General features: G+C 40.3%; 1 long non-coding RNA gene across 4 annotated transcripts in view; it reads left to right on the top strand.

The window, feature by feature from the left end:
• LOC129050214 (uncharacterized) overlaps positions 1-20,888 on the top strand; it is a 200,457-nt gene that overhangs the window by 134,066 nt on the left and 45,503 nt on the right. The window lies entirely within an intron of this gene.

Here is a 20,888-nt window from a genome sequence, read left to right as displayed (position 1 = left end):
ATACATTCTCTACCAGATATTGGCCATTGTTATTTTTGCCACTTTTAAAGCAGTCAAACCAATCTTCTCACTTGTAGAATAACATCTTTGGGGTCATGATATATATTTTTTAAGATTTATTGTTCCTTCCCATGAATCTATGTTCAGATGGTTCCAAATGAAAAACTCTGAGGGTATCAGGACACATATGACCAGTCCCGATCTTCTGGAAGTTTAAAATAGGAGTCGTCTGCATAAATAGCAAACAGAAAACACAATTTGAAACACAAGAGCAGAATTTCAAATGGACTTTTGTGGAAGTGTAGTTGAAGTTGAGGGGAACAAAAGAGGGCTGGAGGAAGATGTAGAAGAGTAAGGTGACCTGAGCCACCCCCTGGATGGTTAGGTGGAGAGCTTCAGCAGGTGGAAGGGTGTGGCCAGGGGGGAACAGAAGAGAGGTGAGTGCAGTAGACTTTAGCCAAGGTCAGAATATAGCAGAGTGACTGAAGGGGAAAATGGTTGGAGATTATGCTGAGCTCTTCAAGTTGACTGGTGCTGCAGATATTTGGATTGAAGCTCAGGACAGATGTCCAAGTGAGAAATTTAAGTTTGGGAATCATCTGCAGAGATGGTGGTTGAAGAACTGGGAAGGGCTAAAACTTCAAAATCATATGGCTTGTTCTGTCATCAGGATTAGCCTTCTCCTCTAATTCCCTGTGTGCTCTTTGTCTTTCTAAAACAAATTATTCATTTAAAAATTAATTTTACAGTGGCTCACGCCTGTAATCCCAGCACTTTGGGAGGCCGAGGCGGGCAGATCATGAGGTCAAGAGACTGAGACCATCCTGGCCAACATGATGAAACCCCATCAATACTTAAAAAAATTTAATTTTAAATTATTTTTAATGTTAATAATGTTATAAAAAGGAAAACGGTGGTAAAAATTTTACTTATATGTATTAATTACAAACAACTCTACCTCATCAGGATACAAAAACACAGTAAGAAAATGTAAATTGGATGGCCAGGCGTGGTGGCTCACACCTATAATCCTAGCATGTTGGGAGGCCGAGGCGGGAGAATTGCTTGAGCTCAGGAATTCAAGACCAGCCTGGGTAACATAACAGGACTCTATTTCTACAAAAATCCAAAAATTAGCTGGGCAAGGTGGCATGCACCTGTGGTCCCAGTTGCTCCAGAGGCTGAGATGGGAGGATTGCTTGAGCCTGGCGGGGTGGGGTGGGGTGGGGAGTCAAGGCAGCAGTGAGCTATGCTCACACCAGTGCACTCAGCCTGGGTGACAGAACTGGACCCTGTCTCAAAAAATAATACTTATAAATTGGAATAAGAAATTATGTTGCCTTTACACACCTGCAAATGGTTTTTCTAAGGAGTTAGTTGAAAAATTATACTTTGCTTTTCTCCAGGAATATTTACTTATAATTTTCCCAGTGCCAATTTGGCACCATAATGTGAATACAATACAATACAGTACAATACAATACAATACAATACAATACAATACAATACAATACAATACAGTACAGTACAATACAATACAATACAATACAATACAATACAATACAGTACAGTACAGTACAATACAATACAATACAATACAGTACAGTACAGTACAGTACAATACAATACAATACAATACAGTACAGTACAGTACAGTACAGTACAGTACAGTACAGTACAATACAATACAATACAATACAGTACAGTACAGTACAGTACAATACAATACAATACAATACAATACAATACAATACAGTACAATACAGTACAATACAATACAGTACAGTACAATACAATACAATACAATACAGTACAGTACAATACAATACAATACAATACAATACAGTACAGTACAGTACAGTACAATACAATACAATACAATACAGTACAGTACAGTACAATACAATACAATACAATACAGTACAGTACAGTACAGTACAATACAATACAATACAATACAATACAATACAATACAGTACAATACAGTACAATACAGTACAGTACAATACAATACAATACAATACAATACAATACAATACAATACAGTACAATACAATACAATACAGTACAATACAATACAATACAATACAATACAATGTTAATACATATCATTTTAAAGGTAAATTAGTTATTATCAAATTGTTTTTATTTTTAAACAATTTTAGAGTTACAGAGATATTCAAAATAGTACAGAGAAGTCCTACACACTTTTCACCCAGCTTGCCCTTAAGTTAACTTCTTACCCACAAGCGTGATTCTAAGAAATTAACTACAATTAAGCATAATACTATTAACTAAACTCCAGACTTTATCAGATTTCATCAGTTTTTCTTCTAATTGTTTTTGTGTGTGTGTGTGTTCCAGGATCCAGTCACCGATCTAAAATTGCTGGTAGTCTGAAAGTTTTAAAATTCTCCTAAGTCATAAAAACACGGTAGTGCAGAACATTCGCTCTAGTCCATCTGAAGCAAAGGAGACTGGAAGGGGAACTATGAAGTGCCTGTTTGAGACCAGGATTGGTTATTAATAAAACCCCAGACCTGTCAAGTGGATGGTTGTGGGAATCAAACATGAAAGCACTCTGAAAATTATGAAGTACTGCACTCCAGTAAGATCATTTATTCATTCATCAATTTTTCAGAAACTATTTCCTGAGCACCAGTCATATCTTAGGCACTGTGTTAGGCACAGGAACCACACAAAAAAGACGCCAGTTCTTGCTTGCCGGTAATTCTAGCCACGTAAAGCTGATCATTAAGTATTTATTGAATGTCTACCACTGGCCCTATGATACCAATTATTACCTTTCCATTAGAGTGCACTCAATGGCTGTTCCATTACAGGCTTGAAAGAGTTAATGTGCTGCAAATGCCTCTGTGCCTGGGGAGTTCTGCACCACCTCTGCCCAGGCTGCAGATGCATTAGGCTCCAAGTATGTATTTTCTTTTCCCTTCTGTTTATGTCTCTGTTTTCTGTAAAGTCTGCTAAACTGCAGCAGTATCTTCCAAGTTCTCTGACAATGTTATAAATTTCATTAAGAAGATGAAGCCTTCTGGGGCAATTAACTCCAAAAGTGGTACAAAGCCATAGCAAGGAGATACTGGCCTGTAGTACTTAGCACTTAGCTCTGAAATTGAGATAAGCCCTATCAACCCGGGGTTGTGTTTAATGTTCACTGCAGCTTCCATACCACAGCTACAACCTAGCGGTCACCGTGTTAACACTCCCCAATATCTATTACAATTAGTTTTTGATTAAGAGGCCTAACATGGCTTTTGAAGCTTTTTATGTTGTGTCAAATGGCTAGTGATGGAGTGAGATGCACAGACACCTCCCGGTAACAAAGCATATTGTAAAAGGTTTCGAGTGAACTATTTTATCATCCTAATGGAAACCAGATGACTCGAACTCCCCCCTTAATTTCAACTATTTACTGAAGAGTCCTTGTTTTGAATTACTGAAAGATTTATTCTTATATGACTACCTCATGCATTAAGAATCGCTAATAACAGAGCCATTGGAATTTGGGAAAGCTTTTAAAAATGACTGAAGCAATGTTCGCAGAGGATTTATTTTATTTTATTTTATTATTTTATTTTTCATTTGATTTTTAAAGAGCAAACGATTTTGCCCTTTCCTAGTATTTAATTATTCCTTTAGTTATTGTTTATGAGGCCTTTCTCTGTTGAGTTATACTGTCACTGCCAGGGTTTCAGTCAGTAGTCTTGGCCTGCTGTCTAAGAAAGAGGTCACTGGTATTTTGTGAGGAGAGAAAACTTTGTTCAGTTATGTAAGATATAATTCTTTGTGAACTGAAACTATATGCTATTTTTGTAAAGGTCCATTTGATGAAACAAAGTACAATTATTTTAAAATCTCTTTATAGATTAAAAAGCCGAAGGTCTGAATTGTTTGACATTTTATTACTCTTAACATGAATGGTCACATGTAAATGTAATGAAAATGGTATAGAAATATGACTTAACTTGTGAGTGTGAATCATAAGAGCTTTTTACGGCCGGGTGTGGTGGCTCACGCCTGTAATCCCAGCACTTTGGGGGGCTGAGGCGGACGGACAACGAGGTCAGGAGATTGAGACCATCCTGGCTACCATGGTGAAACCCCGTCTCTACTAAAAATACAGAAAAAATTAGCCAGGGGTGGTGGCGGGTGCCTGTAGTCCCAGCTACTTGGGAGGCTGAGGCAGGAGAATGGCGTGAACCCAGGTGGCAGACATTGCAGTGAGCCGAGATCGCACCACTGCACTCCAGCCTGGGTGACAGAGAGAGACTCCATCTCAAAAAAAAAAAAAGAGCTTTTTACTAACATACTTTTTTACCGACTGTCTCTGGCCTCATTCATACACTTCCCTTTGAACCTCAGTTTCCTAATCTGTGATCTGGGCGTTGAATAGACATGCCCTGAGTTTTTGATCATCTCTAGATGTTATTGACTCTGTGACATCAGATGTGCTGGAGACTGTTAGTGCCTGAAGCGTAAAGGTTTTATCACGGGGACACAGTGTGGTGTATTGGGTTCGAACCCTGGCTCTGCCTGTTATTGACCAGTCATTCTTTGGCGTAATACCAACTTATTAATGCTCAGAGTCCTTCCATGCAAAATAAGGACAATGTTAGCTATTTCACAGGTGACATGAAATAACCTAGGAAATAAAATCAGATACATAGAGTGCCTGATAAATGGTAGCCTCTCAATCATTTCCGTTTCCCCCTTTTTGCCTTCACGTTTTGTCCTGTTTAATGGTGCCTTGTACAATTGGAATGAATGAAATGACCACGATGTTTGTGATGGACCTCCTTATATTATAAACACTTAGTGAGCACTTGCTATGTGCCAATGTTGTGCTGGGTCTGGGGATCCTAAGACTAGAGGCAGAGGCTTGCTCATATAAAGATTGGGTCATAGACAGTAGGCAGAGTATTTTAATAGAGCCAGACAGTCAGAAATGAGTAGAGATGGCAGCTGTCAGGAGGGCCGCCCACTCAGTGCAGATTGCAGTTGGGGCTCACTCTCGTATATGATCACATACATCATTTCAGGTAGTCTTCTCAACCACCCTCTCAGCCTAGCAAGGCAGGAGTTATCAATCTCCCCTTTGTAGATTAAAAAGCTGAAGATCTGAATTGTTTGATATTTTATTACTCTTATTAATAAGATCCGTTCAAAATAAAACTTGCTGTCACAAATGTAATTGCAGCGAACATGTGCAAAGATTTAGACCAAGTAAAAAAAGCTGTAGCAGATTTACACATTCATATTTCACTGATCAGAGTCTCTTTTCTAAGCATTATCGCTTCGAGGCCCATTCATTTCATTCATTTATGCATTCGTCCAGCATTAATACGCTGTTTTCCAAGCACAGGGCTAGGTGGTGGGGGTTTGAAGATGAAAGCAGTAGCCTCTGCCTTCAGCAAGGAATCTGCAGTCCTGTGAGGTGATAGGCACTTGGACCCATGATTGTAGTGAGAAGTAGGTGCTGGCCCAGAGGTTGACAGAGGTATTTGAGGGAACACAAGGGGAAGGCCCCCTGAGAGGGCTTAGATGAGGCCTTCTGGAAGAGGGGAGGGGACACTTGAACTTAGCTGAATTTTATAGGATTCAAAAGGGACAAGCGAAAGTAAGGGTGACATGGAGATACTTGAGGTGAAGAAAGTCTGGGAGACAGGAGAAAGCATGGCTCTCTGGGGCTATTGTCAGTGGTGACAAGGTACCATGTGGTGGGGATGTGGCTGTGGAGAAGTGGAGAGGCACCAGGTTATGAGGACATTTGGCCAGCACTCGTCCTTCAACAAGAAACAAGTTCCCATATACACTTTGTAGTTCACATCTGTTGAAGTCTACCCCACATTTAACTAGTAAACAAGCCTTGTATCTTATTTCTTTCCATTTCCTCTCGAACCCATCTCATTTGCTGCCTGTGGCTAGTCTGGGTTTATAGTCCACCTTAGCAGTTGGTTAGAGGCTGTTATTAGTATAACCAACCTTAAATAATTTGATTTTCAGGTTGGGTAAGTCACAATATCTCCTGTGGGCTTGATAGTAAAGCTACACATTTATTTAAAAATTGGTTTCTTCACATTATATTTGAAAGCAGTGCTACTCACTCATCTGTAAACCATTAGGCTACATGTATAAAAGTATCTCATCTGACTTTTATCTACAGAGTTCCGAGGATCTGTTTCAGGTCCTTGCGGATATTCCAGTTCTCTATGAAGTCTATTGTCTTATTTTATTAGTTTTCTCTTTAGGACAATCTTATAGTGAACTGTGTATTTAAAGGAGAAGAGAACCCGTAGAATAAATTGTGAAGATACACTCAGACTTTCCTCCTCGTTGGCAAATTTTCAGGCGTTCTTTTTTGTTTGTTTATTTATTTGTTTTTAATTTAAACAGGAGATTTAAACTGGCCTGGTGTGGCCTGCAGTAGATAACGTATTGTTTGGCCCATGAGTTATAAATCTAGAGATTTATAACAAAATATGACTTCTTTAAAAAATCAAAAGATATGACGCTGTGGCTCTTAGGGGTTCTCTGTGGGGCTAAGGCACATTCACTCCCAGGTTCCTCATGGTGCCTGGGGCACCCACTTCACTCACCAGGATTCCCTGCCACACCCCCAACACCTTTGCCTTCCTGTGTACTGCTTGCACTTGACCTTTTCCCATTAAAAAACTGGATGAATGCCAATCAGCAGGTACAAAATGTAACCCTCTTAGCGCAGAAGTTTTAAAACAAGGCATGGACTTAATAACTCAATGAGGAAGCAAATACTTTTAGAGAGGCTTTGCAGGTTAGTGATAAAATAAATTTCCTGAGTGATTTTACACATTGCCATGGAAGGAAAACGAGGGAACCACAAACGTTAGACTAAGTAAAATTTATCAAATCAATGATCATCCAGAAAATTTCCCTCCATCATTGCACTTACTTTGTGTCATGACTGTCTCAGAACTGTTTTTTGGTGAGAATATGAGAAATGTAAAAATGAAGTAATTTTTTCACTCTCTAACAATCAGAAATCACCACTGGGGTTTTCTTATATTTTTCGGGGGGTTCCTCTGGCACCCACTTTCCTGAGCTTGGTTGGAAGTGCTAGTTTTTCCTGGTGTTAATTATTAATGTGACCTGTTTATGTACCAGTTATCCGGCTAACCATTAATATCTGTTTACTCATTGATGACCTTTGCAATTGCGTACCTAGCTCCTGGCTGTAAATGTCAACTTTTTGTTTTTATATGCTAAATGTTTTCTCTATATCTAATGAGTACCTGAAACAACTCCTTAACAAGGTAAAATCATATCAAGCAACACAAGTATAACCTTTATGAATATGAAAAGGAAGACAAGTGCTATTTTTTCTGAGGCAACAGAACTTTCCTGTTTGGAATGAGCAAGAGATGTACACAAATGGCAAATGCAAAGGATCCCTGAGGGGGAAAAAAAAAAAAAACAATTGGCAAGAAAAAATGTTCTTCTGCTCTCTGCTTAGTTTGGGGAGGCGGGGTCGGGGGCAGGGGCGGGGATAAGGAAAGGACTCTGACCTAATCCTGGGGAATGAAACCCAATTTTACTTTTTCAAAATGTCAGTGTTAAGCACTTGCACATTCAAGCGGGCCTGCAGGATTTATCTCTAGCTACCCAGTCAGTCCACATTAACCCCAACACGAGGAAGACATTTCCATTCCACACAATGGTAATGGCTAAAGCTGAGATTAAGCAATGCAGCTGGATTAGGGCTGCAACTGGTGACCTTAATTTTACCCATCATTGGAGCCTGTGTACGTTTGACTCTTCTTAATTACATTTGCCTAATTTAAACAGACAATAGTAGTCCAAGACATTTTTTCACCCCCAAATAATAAAAAAGGAAGAAGAGCATTTTCCTAGAAATTAACCACAGGACAGTGTTGTTATGTCTGCTGCTTGGGTAACAAAAGCAGCTGTTTTCTTTTTCTTGCCCCATTAACATACCAGCACTGGGAAGGACCCATTGAGATATTATCACCTTTGCATAACAATACAACTTTAAAGTCTCACAGTGCTTCTTTAGCGAAATATTTTAAAATATTAATATCATCCCAGCCATAAATAACCATGATGGCATTCACAGAGATTAAAGTTTTGAGATATGCCTTAGGTGTACCTTCACATTTTCTTGTTCATTGAGTTCTAACTTCAGTAAAATTAGTTTTTTTAGATAGAGCTCTGAACACTTGCTGTGACTGTCACTTCGTATTGAATTTATCATATAGAATTTAAGGCGGAAGACTGGGGAGCAATCTGTCACAAACGATTGTATTCGTAATCGTTGAGGGTTGGGATGGGGGCTGGGGAGAAGATAAGCATCCTAGGGCCGTTCTTGTCGCCTGCACCATTCATTGGGCTCCAGTGGCAGTGGCGAGGGGATTTGCGTAGGCTGAGTGTGTAATGTGTTTCCTTCAAGCCTGCCTTGATGGTTCTGTCTATGCTGTACTTCATACACATAAATGCCTCTCAGGTTTTCTCAGCTAAATGATAACTCAGCTTGTCTTTCCCGGTGAATTCGGTAATAAATAGATATACGGGCTAGACGTGGGGTGTTCTGACTTAGTTAGATCCTCTCGTGTCCTGGAATAGACAAGTGGACTCAATCATTGTGCTAACAACAAGACACATGCTTTCCAGGGAAGCACGGGCTTTTATGCTAAGTTTACAATGACATGAGCTGAAAAGCAATTCAAAGTCAAGGTTAGTATGACAACCTCACATCCGTCCAGGGCATCTAGAGGGGAAAACGGTCAAGATACAACATTATTTTCTTTGAAAACTGAACATCTATTAGGGGATTTTGAAATGATAGAGAAGTAGAACAGTTGAGTTGCTTCTTGAACTCATTTAATGTGTACGTTTTACTCTGGGAAGTAAGTATTTTCCCAAAACTGCTATTCAGCGCTGCATTTTTTTTCCTCTGATGTGCCAGGCGTTTCTTCACAACCTCTGGATGTTGCAAGTCAAGTACTCTTAATAGCTTGCAGATCTATATCTGGGTATCAAAATCACAGGCTTTTGAACTTTGCCAATCAGAATCCCACATTTACATTTCCTTTTTATGTCACATGCTCAATGAGCTTAATTGACACATGGAAAATTTCCTGTATACATCTTACTCAAGGCAACACTGGAAATTTGGGTTTATGGAATGCGTCGGCAGCCCTGAACGCTCTTGGCTTCTTCGCTGCTGGCTTGGTCTGTGGCCCAGAATGATGCAAGTTATGCGTAGCTCAGAACTCTCAAATTAGCTGCTGGGGCGGTGTTAGGAGTGTGTTCAGGCTCAAGAGCCATTTTTGAGGGCTGGAAGAGGGAGTGGGGAGGCTCTGGCCCACTCCCTACTGTGAGGCAGTGGAGGTTACTGTTGTTTTTGAAGACTTGGGCCATTAACTTCTGCAGGAAATCTGCCCTCATTCCCAGCCTGCAGTGTAGCTAGGGGCCTCATCCTGGGCCCCTGTGGGATACTGGGATTATTCTATTTGTAGCACTTATCATATTACACTAAAGATCTTCTCATGGGTCTCTCCTCCAACTAGACGGGGGAGGCATTGAGAGACGGGACTCAGCACCCAGCACTGTGTCTGACCTACAGAGATACTCAGTAAAGGCAGCCTAGGTGCTGGGTAGGCTGTAGGACTAAGCAGGACTGGACATGGGGATGCCAATGATAATAACAGCTCCTAATTATGGAACAGGTACTCAATGGTCATAAATGCTAGCCTAGGTGATTCCCTACACCCATTTCACAGATGAGAAAAGTAAATAAGATGTAACAAGGTCAGGTGGTGTTCACAGGGTAAATTAGGAAGCCAGATAACTGAAAGGGGAACTGGGGAATCCCAGGCTATTCCTTATGCTCTGAACATACACACCTCTGATTTATCTGAAGAAAGATAATATTTCCATGATCAAAATACAATGGAACAGCAGTTACAGAGCTTGTGAAGCGTAGAAAGAGTCCAGGACTTGCTGCGGTTTTGCTTCCAGTGGCACTCAGAGGGGTTTGTGTTTTCAGTTTCTGTATTAATTTTTGGCCTATGCAGTATTTCATTCTCAGCATTTTGCAATAAATTGGTGGTCTCTCAGTATTTCTAGGTATCTGGCTTTACCATGTCCTAGCTGTGTGACCTTGGAAAATTTACTTCTGTATTCCTCTGTTTCCTCTGCTGTGAATGTGGGGATGGAGGGTTGTCTTCAGGAGTGACCATTCTAATATTTGCCAAGACCCTAGAATGGTGCTTAGCACATTCTGAGGGGGCAGCAAACATTAGATGTCCTGATTTATGGTTTGAGCTGTCCCTGTCTCTTCTCTCTTCTGCTTGCCCCTGTCCCCACCTACCTGAGCTTCCCTCTTGTGGCTCTGCCTCTTGTGCTCTGGTGTGTTGGGTGCTGGGAACATTGGGTCTAGCATTTGCTGCATCTGTCAGCCTGGGATTAGGGGCCAGTGGTCCATGCTCATCCTCTCTGAGAGGCAGCCACTTCTGCAGGGGCTGCCATGGATTGAGGCCTGTCTCTGTAAGTGGCCTGCTTCTCTGGCCTTCGCCCCCTTTCCATCTATCAAAATCTCTCTCTGTCTCCCTGCCTCTCTCTCTCCCTCCTCTCAAAGGCCTCGAGCTTCTCCGCTCTTCCTCCCTGCTGGCATTATCTCCTCCCACAGCTTGAGCTTTGGGGAAACAAAAGCCAGGTGTCTTGGCTTTGGACTTTTAAAACAAACCTCCCTCGAGGCAGGGGCACAGAGAGGCCTGACTTCCTTTGTAGAGCAGAGGGCAAATGCTGAGATAAAAACACAAATTAATATATCAGTAAATTATCCTGCCCCACTGACGTACTCTCTAATCAGAAAGACAGTGAAAACACGGGAGGATGCCAGGAAAGAATCCAGAGGAGGAAGGAGGAGCCACAAAGCCAGCAGCAGCCCAAGGAGAACAGCCCCCTGGGAGGCTGCAACTGCTGAACTTTTCCCCTGACATTTTACTGGATGTGCAGGGAGCACCAGCTTGCACCACCGTGGGGTGACAGGAAGAGAGAGACAACAGTGAGAAACGGAGAATGGAGGAACAAAGGAAGAAAACCAAGGCAGGGGCAGAGAGGCAGGGCTAATAACCACGTGGGCTAAGATCTCACTCCTTTGGACTCATAATCATCACAGTGACCTTCCTTAGTGGCCTCCCTCACTACAGAAGTCACCCCATTTTAAAGACAAGGGGCTGGGCATGGTGGCTCACACCTGTAATCTCGGCACTTTGGGAGGCCGAGGCGGGTGGATCACCTGAGGTCAGGAGTTCGAGACCAGCCTGACCAACATGGAGAAACCCCATCACTACTAAAAATACAAAATTAGCCAGGCGTGGTGGCAGGTGCTTGTAATCCCAGCTACTCAGGAGGCTGAGGCAAGAGAATCGCTTGAACCTGGGAGGCGGAGGTTGCAGTGAGTGGAGATTGTGCCATTGCAATCCAGTCTGGGCAACAAGAGTGAAACTCTGTCTCAAAAAAAAAAAAAAAAAAAAAGTTAAGGAAACAGGAAGTCCAGGATAAGTGGACTTTCCCAATTTCCTGCACCTGCTAGATGATGGAGTCAGGTTTTCAGCCAGAATGTTGGAGGATGGTGATCATGCAGTTAACCACTTTGCTATTAATACAGGCTCCCTCTTGACAAGTCTGTGATGTGATCAAACTGGAGAACTCAGTTGGTGTACTTAAAGAGTAAACAAAAACCCGGTAGAACCAGAAGAAATTAAGACTATAAAAGAGAATGAGCCAGAAGTGGTGGTGTGAGCCTGCAGTCTCAGCTACTTGGGAAGCTTAGGCAGGAGGATCTCTTGAGCCCAGGAGGTCGAGACTGCAGTGAACACGCCACTGCACTCCAGCCTGGGTGACAAAATGAGACCTCATCTCTAGGACAATGAAAAAAGAGAATGAAGCTCTACTCCCAGGACTTCAAATATGAATACAATTTTCAAGTGAAAGAATAAAATTGTCACATCCACCACGTGGTGAAGGGCTTGCAGAAACATGGCCTCATTGCCTCCACTCAACCCTGTGGGATAAATCAGAGATTATTGCCCTTTTATAGATGTGGAAACTGAGGTTCAAAAAAATTCAGTGACTGAGCCAAGTAAATAATAGGCAGAGTTTAAGAGAGAACACGGTTCTACTGACTCAAAATCCAATGGTGATGGCATGGATGACAGTATTTGTCAGGGGGCTCATAGCCCTGTACTCAAGCATTGCTAGGGAAGAGGAATAAACTAATATCCCTTCTCCCCAGGCAAGCTGGTGGGTTCACTTAGGAACAATGCATGTTGAAGGTAAACTAGTGGGGTTGCACAGGTGGGAAAAGAAGAGGGATTTTCAGGTGGCTTTCAGCTGATGCATTTGATTTGGCAGGAGAGGAGACGTAGTTGGGATTCATGACATGAAGGAAATATGCAGAAAGGGAGCAAGAGTAGCAAAAATTGCAAAGCTGTGAGATAGAGAGGAAATGCAGGAAGGATTTCAAAGCAGAGCATAGGCAAAGAATGCCTGGCATACAATCTGGAGAGGAAAAAGATGGGGAAAGGAAGTAGGAAGTGAAAACTGAGGGAAGTGGAAAAGAAAGTGAACATGTGGATGATTTGGAAGCCGTCCTCAAAAAGTAGAAATGTGGCCTGGAATCTGTACAACACAAACTAACGGGAATACAATGTTTGGGGCAGGAGAGGAAACACCTGCTTAAGAAGGGTGTTTGAAAAGTCAGAGCCACACCCAGACCAGAAGATTGAGGCAGACTGATGGACATCATTATGAAGAGAAAAAAAAGTATCTGTAAGTTTCAGCCAAAATAAAAGAAAAAATGTGGAGTGAGGAAAGGAAGAACAACCACAAAACCGATGTTGTTTTTACAACTTGCTAGAATCACAATAGAAATAGTGAAGCACTATTAGACCAGTATTTTCTAAACATATCTGAGGATAGCACCTCCTATTTTTTATTTTTTATTTTTTTAATTTTTTGAGACACGGTCTTGCTCTGTCACCCAGGCTGGAGTGCAGTGGCACGATCACGGCTCACCGCAGTCTCGACCTCCAGGGCTCAAGTGATCCTGTCACCTCAGCTCCCTGACTAGCTGGGATCACAGGTGCATGCTACCACACCCATCTGATTTTTCTGGTTTTTAGTAGAGAGGGGGTCTCACTATCCTGCCCAGGCTGGTCTAGAACTCCTGGGCTTCGGCAATCCTCCTGCCTCGGCCTCTCAAAGTGTTGGGATTACAGGTGTGAGCCACCACTCCCAGTCCTCTTTTTTATTTTTAAAAAACCTTCTTTAACATCTTGTGGAACTATAATTTTAGGAACATAGTTTATAAAATGTTAACTTGGTAGCATTAGGGTGGACTTTTCCACCCCTGAATTCCATTCCTTTCTGAGTTTTGAATGATGGCTAATAACTTCTCTGATTCTTGGTGCTTTCACCATGCCTGCCTATATGTGACCTCTGTTAGGGTTATGATCTGGAAACCCAGGCTTGTTAGAATTTTGCATAAATAAGTGTCATAGGATTTTGAGCACTGGCTTTAGAGAGTCTTCCATGAGCAAATATATGAGCTTAGCACCCTGAAGCTTTTGCATCTATTTTGACTGCCCAGAGGATTTTTCTTGCTTACTTACTCGTTTCTGAGCTTCCATTCAGAAGGCAGAACTTTCCAGCTAATTGACCTCCAAATAGTTGAAGCGTGATTGTATTATTGCTACTAATAATATTGGCATTGCATAAAAGCAACAGAACCAGTCTGCAGATTATACACTGCAGAGGCCCTTTAAAGAAACAGTTAATCCAGAGATTAGGTTGCATATTTTGAGGACTTTTTCAAATTTTTGTCATGCACACACACTCATCTGATGCTTGCAACAGTGCTGAGCATATTGTTTGTGAAGTGGTAGTGAACCTTAGTATGAGAAATACATGACCACCTACTGGTGGGGTTACAAAGGCAGAAATTCAGCTATAATCAAACAAACAAATGCATTATTCTTTCTACACATTCATGAGACAAGAGTGTAAACTCACTTGCGGAATTTACAGTTTTCCACAAGCGGATTTGGCGGAGGCATCTGACTGGGGATGTTTCCATGTCTTTCACTGTATGCATCTCTTATCATAAAATTTAAACAAAGAAATGACAGTTGGCCTATTGCCATGGAATTATATTCCATCATAGAATAAATTCTCATCACTAGTCCCAACGGTTATACCCAAGATGTCTTTTTGGATACCTTTAAGGTAGGGTACTTCAGGGTCCAATCAGACACATCAAAGGAAAATAAATGGTAACATAAAAATGGCCAAAGGAAGGGAAATAATGATGTCACTTTGTGCAACTTTTAGAGTAGTTTGTTTCATGCCAGACATTACCTTTATCCTTTCTGCCCCATTTATTATAAAAATTTTACTTTGAAAATGTTATTTTAGAAGGAAATTTTGTTGTGACAAGACTTGAACAGAGGAGGTGAAAGAATTAGATAGTGAACATCCAGGTATCCATCAACCACTTTTGACAATGAACACTTTACATCTCTTGCTTTTTCATATCTCTTGCCATCTGTCCCTCCCTCCACCCAATCATCCAACTGTCTTGATTTTCTGATGCATTTCAAATGAGTTGCAGGCCTTGATACCGTTACCACTAAACCTTTCAGTATGCAGATCATTAACTAGAATTCAATATTTATTTACAAGGTTTGTTTTTGAGGTAGATACAGCATAATGTACAAACTATGTACATTTTGGTGGATTTTGGCAAATACACACAACTATGTAACCCAAACAACTCTCAAGATCTGGGATGTTTCTAGCATCCCAGATTGTTCTCTCATGTCCATCCCACCAATCCTTGCCCCATTTTCCCAAAGACAACCATTATTCTGATATATAATTTTTCACCCTAGATTAGTTTTACCCATTTTAGGATTTCCTATAGATACAATCACGCAGTGAGAAAAAGATGTGCAGGGCTTTTTCATTCAGAATAGTGGTTTGGAGACTCATTATGTTGTTGTGTGTCTCTACTGTAGTTTGTTCCTTTTTATTGTTGAGTAGTATTCCACTGTAGCCATATACCACTGAGGAGAATTTTTAGAGAGAGAGAATATGCACCAAAGAATGCCAGAAAAGAGTTTTCGGGATAATGAGATGGTGGTGGTTGGGGGGACCTGAGGTATTTTACTATGAAAAAGTGCACTTTTAGAAAAGGACATGAGAACCACCTTCTGCTATTTAAGGCAAGAATCAGCAAACATTCTCCGCAATGGGCCAGATAGTAAATATTTTGGGCTTTACTGGGCCATGTGGTCTTTTTTCAAGTACTTAATTCTGACTTATAGTAAAGTAAAAGCAGCCACAGACAATATGTAAGTGAAGTGTGATTGTGTTCCAATAAGACTTCATTTATGGACACTGAGATTCAAATTTCATGTGATTTTCATGTGATTTTCATGTGTCACAAAATATTATTATTCTTTTGATATTTTTTCCAACCATTTGAAAACTTGAAATCCATTCTTAGCTCATGGCCCACATAAAAACAGATGGTGGGCCAGATTTGGCCTACGAGCCATAGTTTGTCAATCTTTGATAAAAAAGCACTGTCAAATAGAAGAAGGAATAATCATTCTGTTTAGAACTAGTGGGCAATATGAAGACTAAAGGAGGCAGCTTCTGCTCAGAAAACTGAAGATCTTTCTATTAATTAAAGTAGTGTTGAAATGGACTCTAATTCCCTACTGTGTCTCTGTCCCTTGCCCCTATTGGTAGCATAGAATTAGCAGGACAGGCTACAGGGCTAGTCTGTTTAGTGCAATTGTCCAGCTCTTCTCAGTCTATCTGTGTGACCTCTGGCAAGTTAGTGAACTCTTTTCTGTTTCCATTGATTCATCTATAAAATAAGAGCAATAATAGATCCTACCTCCTAGAGGCATTTTCAAGATTCAATAAGTTAAGTGTCTATGAAGTCCTAGGAACAGTGCTGATTCACAGTCATTACTCAATATAGTTAGGACAGTGTCTGGCACACAGTAAGTATGAAATATGTGTTTATTATTATCATTACTGTTGTTATTGCTTTAGTCGTTGGGAAGTTGGATAGGCATGTGTGAGAATTTTGTTGAAGGAATTCCTACTTTTCATAGTAGGCTAGACTAATAGATGCTTAAGTTGTTTTTCTGCCCTAATCATCAGCATTCTCTTCAATTTAGTGCCTGATACTTTGACCCTGAGGCTCAACTGTTGTTGAAATCTGAAAAGAAATAACATAACATTCTAGCCATTAATATTAGCATAGCCTACATAATAATGTAGAAGTACAGCTGGGCCTTCATATTCCTGGGTTCCATATCTGCAGCTTCGAGCAACTGCAGATTAAAAATAATTGTAAAAAAAAAAGAAGAAGTAATAATACAACAATAAAATGAATACAAATAAAAATACAGTATGAGAACCATTTACATAGCACTCACATTGTATTAAGTATTGTAAGTAATCTAGAGATGATTTAAAGTATACAGGAGGATATGTGTATGTTATATGCAAATACTATATCATCTTATATAAGGGACTTGAGCATCTGCAGATTTTGGTATTGAAGGGGGTTCTGGAACCAATCTCCTGCAGATACAGAGCAATGGCTGTGTATTTTGTTTCTGCTTGATCTCTCCTTACCCTGGATCTTGGACCTACCTCTCAGTAGATCTGATTAATTATAAGGCCTCATGTGGATTCTGACTAGTTGTAATGCTACTTTAATTTTTCTCCACATGAGAAAGTGAGAGGAGTAGGGATCTTTGCTTTGTAAAGGGAAATGTGTTAAAGCATTTAGCAAGCATTAATTTTTCCTAAGAGCTTTATTCACATATTGGATGGTGCCGAATAACCGGATAGTTGTGCGATTATGCACAACATTATTAATGCAATTATGTCTGGATGTCTTGTGATGTTGTGGGACTGGTGCTCCAAGCCCATTATGATTGCTGTTGCCTGTTGAGAACAGGGGAATTCAAGTAGAGTTGACTGTGGCGGATCTCCATTTGCAACCCCTCATCCCCCAGTTATAACACTTATACTAGATTGTTGTCTTTGTTTACTTGGTCTCCAAGATTTATTTTCCTAAGCCCGATTATGTATCTTCTTTTTCTCTGTTAGCTGGCTGGAATGATGGCCCCTGTTTCTAGGTGTGGTGAGCACGATATAAAATCACAAAATGGTACTAACAGAGACCTGTGGGATTATTTATGTCAACATTTTCATTTTCCACATGAGGAAACCAAGGCACAGATAAGAGAAACTTCGCGCTTCCAGTCCAGTGCTCTTTGTAGTATGCCAGATTCATCTTTGACTCTAAGCAGGATCGGATGTGGGGTGTGTTGTTGAAGGTGGCAGGAGGGCCAGATGGAGGCAAGCCCCACCCTCATGCCTACAATGTAGAGTTTTGGCACTATTTCCAAATAAATATATATAATAACTGGAATACTACTCTCTATTATATTGAACACTCTCAGAAAACATTATAAATATCAAATGTCAAAGCCTAATTTATTAAAAAATCCTGTTAGGGGATGTCTTTATTATTTCACATGTTGGAATCTCAAATTGTGGCATTGGTCTCAGCCTTTCTGTAACTCGCAAAAGCTCTGCTGATGAGAAAGTGATACTATAGTATTTACATGGGTGCTTAAACATTTAGACATCCATGTGAACAGATGATTCCAGGAAGAATTGCTGGTAGGACACAGAGCAACATCAAGGCAGGCCTTGATTGATCCTAGATGATAAGTTAAAAAAAAAGGTCAACATGGACTTGAAGAAAGAACAATAGAAGGGAAGAAATGCTAGATAGTGAAAAGGGAGAAAAGAAGAAAAGAAAGGAGATAGTATACCCTGGCGGTTCCCAGGAAGTTAAGGTGGCAGGGGAAATACAAAGCTCTCTGATGGGGGCGAGGCTCCTAGTCTTTTGACAAAAACAGAAATGGGGGCTTTCCCCATTAACCCCCACATCACTTAATAAAGCCTGTTCAATAGTCTCATGTGTTTTTTGAAGCATAAAGGATTTGAGTTGACTCTTACTATTTTCTAGCTTGACTCAAAGATGGTTTATAGCACAGGAAGTTCCAAGGTTTCACATAAACAATGTCATGAGAGTTATTAATTTTTGGAGTTAAGATTATTGCCTCCTAACTGACTTTCTGAACTTTTTGGATTTAGTAACTACTGCTTTGAAGGCAAATATTTGCTTTCCGTATTAAAAAAACCACTTTTTAGAGTATGTAAAATGACACACTAACATGAACTAAATTCATAATGAAGCCAAATTCTTTTTAAAAATATTAAATCTATAAAATTAGAAAACCATTTCACCCTTTTGTGTAAAATACCTATGCTAATGCCTTGCTCACTCATTTTTTAAAAAATCCATTTTAAAGAGAATAAAGAATTCTGCTGCAAAAACAAGTTGAAAGTCTAAAACTTGTTTATCGCAGTAGAGGCTCCAAGATCACACATGTCCATTAGAGGTATTCAGTACAGGGTCACTGGAGGGTCGGCAAGAGACAGCCAATTAGATGTCTGTTTTTCCTTTCAAAGTCCTGTCTGTTTCCTTCACTCTCTTCAAAACACCCAGAGTAGACATATATATCATGAAGTCAAAGCAAAAAAAAAAAAAAAAGACAAAGAGAAGGCCTTAGAAAAGTGGGAGTTTTATTATCCAATAGTCATATGCATTTTAAATACCCATCATTATCAAGAGGAAAAACGAAGCCTGGTGTCTGATAAGAAGATGTGCTACAAAGTAGAATACTATTCAATTTTGTCTAAACTTAGGCAGGAAAAGGCTGCTGAATGCAATCCTTGGTTTCCCACCGTGGAAGATAGATGACTTCAAAGTTGTAGCAAAAGTATTTGTTTAGAGTAGGGAGGATCAAGACTTTCTGGTATTTACAGTGAAAAAACAACAACAACCCAGCCTATCTTTTAGAAAAGGAATGCATGGTTAAATTGGCTCAGCTTGTCCTTAGCAACCTGAACTCAGAGGCCACATTTTTTCCTCTCTAAGAAGCAAGTGGGAACTTGAAAAGTATGTAGCATGTCGTGAAAAGGGAGCAGTGAACTTTGCCCAGGTCTGCAGCCAGCACTGAAATTTGAACCTTCTGTAGTCCCTGGACTGGTGTCCCGCCCCCCTACCCCAACCTTCCTTTTTAATCCCTCTGCATAGAGCGCCTTAGCAAACTACCTTGGCCTGGAAGCAGAGCAGTTGTGACTCCTGAGAGAAAACCTGTTCTCTAAGTATTTCTGATGCCATTAAGAAGGAAATGCTAATGACAACAAAAAAACTCCACTAAACCCAACTTTATAATTATGATTATGATATTCAACCTTATTTTTCATAACATGTATGGAGAAAATATAGAAAGATTTTGTTTTGTTGCATTCTTTTTCAAGATAGCTTGAGAAGTTTTGGAGGTTCCCTATGTAGAGATTGTCACTGCTTGGAAAGATTTTTCTTACCTTGTTGGCGGGGAATATCATTAAAAGCCCTGCATTTAGGCGGCTTGCAGTATGAATCTTTTCACAACAGTAAGTTACTTGGTAACTTGAGCTGCACTCGTTCCTGAAATTCTTTCACATAATTGAAGATTAACTTGATTCCCCGGGTTGTTGAAGGTGGTTGACAGTGTGGGGCTGGGGTGGGTGGAAATAGATTATTCAAATCACAAAGAAGTAGGTGTACTCTAAGTGACTGTTCCATTACTGATCATGATTGTTTGCCTTCCTAAGTATTCATCAAACTCGGTGCTGCAGGATCGTGTGGGGAGGGAGGAGAGTGTACCGCTAATGTTCAGAAAGCAGGTGAACCTCAGAGAAACTTAAATATTTTGTAAAGAGACTTATATGTAGTAATGGCTACTCCAGAATCCATTAACGCCCAAACAAGCCGACTCAAGGGTTCTGGCTTTCTCAAGTGGCTAATGTAAACAATATGAAAGTCAATAGTCGGGGACATTCCAAGATAGTATTAACACGATTGATTTATTGATGGTTGCACAATGGGAGGTTATCTTTTGTTAATTGACTCAGTAAATAAGCTCCCAGGCGTCAGGGCATAGGGGGAAAAGCAACCAGTGGAGGAAAAGGTGAGGCACCTGGATTATAATTTTTTTCAACTCCCAGCCTGTCTTGGTAAATTCCATACCACTTCCTCTGCCAACCTCAAACACAGTTTAGCAATTTTAATTCCGGCCAAAACTCTGCATCCATGTTTCATGAGGGGAAGACTCAAGGGTGGTATGTTCCTATCAAACAATCCAACTTTCTTTCTTTCTCTTTCTTTCTTTCTTTCTTTCTTTCTTTCTTTCTTTCTTTCTTTCTTTCTTTCTTTCTTCTTTCTTTCCTCTCCCTTCCTTCCTTCCTTCCTTCCTTCCTTTCTTTCTTTCTTTCTTTCTTTCTTTCTTTCTTTCTTTCTTTCTTTCTTTCTTTCTTTCTTTCTTTCCTCTTCCTTCCTTCCTTCCTTTCTTTCTTTCTTTTTCTTTCTTTCTCTCCCTCTCTCCCTTCCTTCCTTCCTTCCCTTCCTTCCTTCCTTCCTTCCTTCCTTCCTTCCTTCCTTCCTTCCTTCCTTCCTTCCTTCCTTCTTTCTTTCTTTCTTTCTTTCTTTCTTTCTTTCTTTCTTTTTCTTTCTTTCTTTCATTCTTTTAAAAACGTTTGCTTCAGGAAGATATAAAGCAATAGTAGGTGAGAAAGAGAGAAAGAACTCACTGACTTGGCTTATTTATTAATACAAATCTAGAAATGGTGGGGAGGATGCATGTATGATCTTTTTT

This window comes from Pongo abelii, chromosome 16 (assembly GCF_028885655.2).
Source record: "Pongo abelii isolate AG06213 chromosome 16, NHGRI_mPonAbe1-v2.0_pri, whole genome shotgun sequence".
Taxonomy (NCBI): Eukaryota; Metazoa; Chordata; class Mammalia; order Primates; family Hominidae; genus Pongo; species Pongo abelii.
Note: the sequence above shows the minus strand (reverse complement) of the source record. Positions and strands in the feature narration are given on the sequence as shown.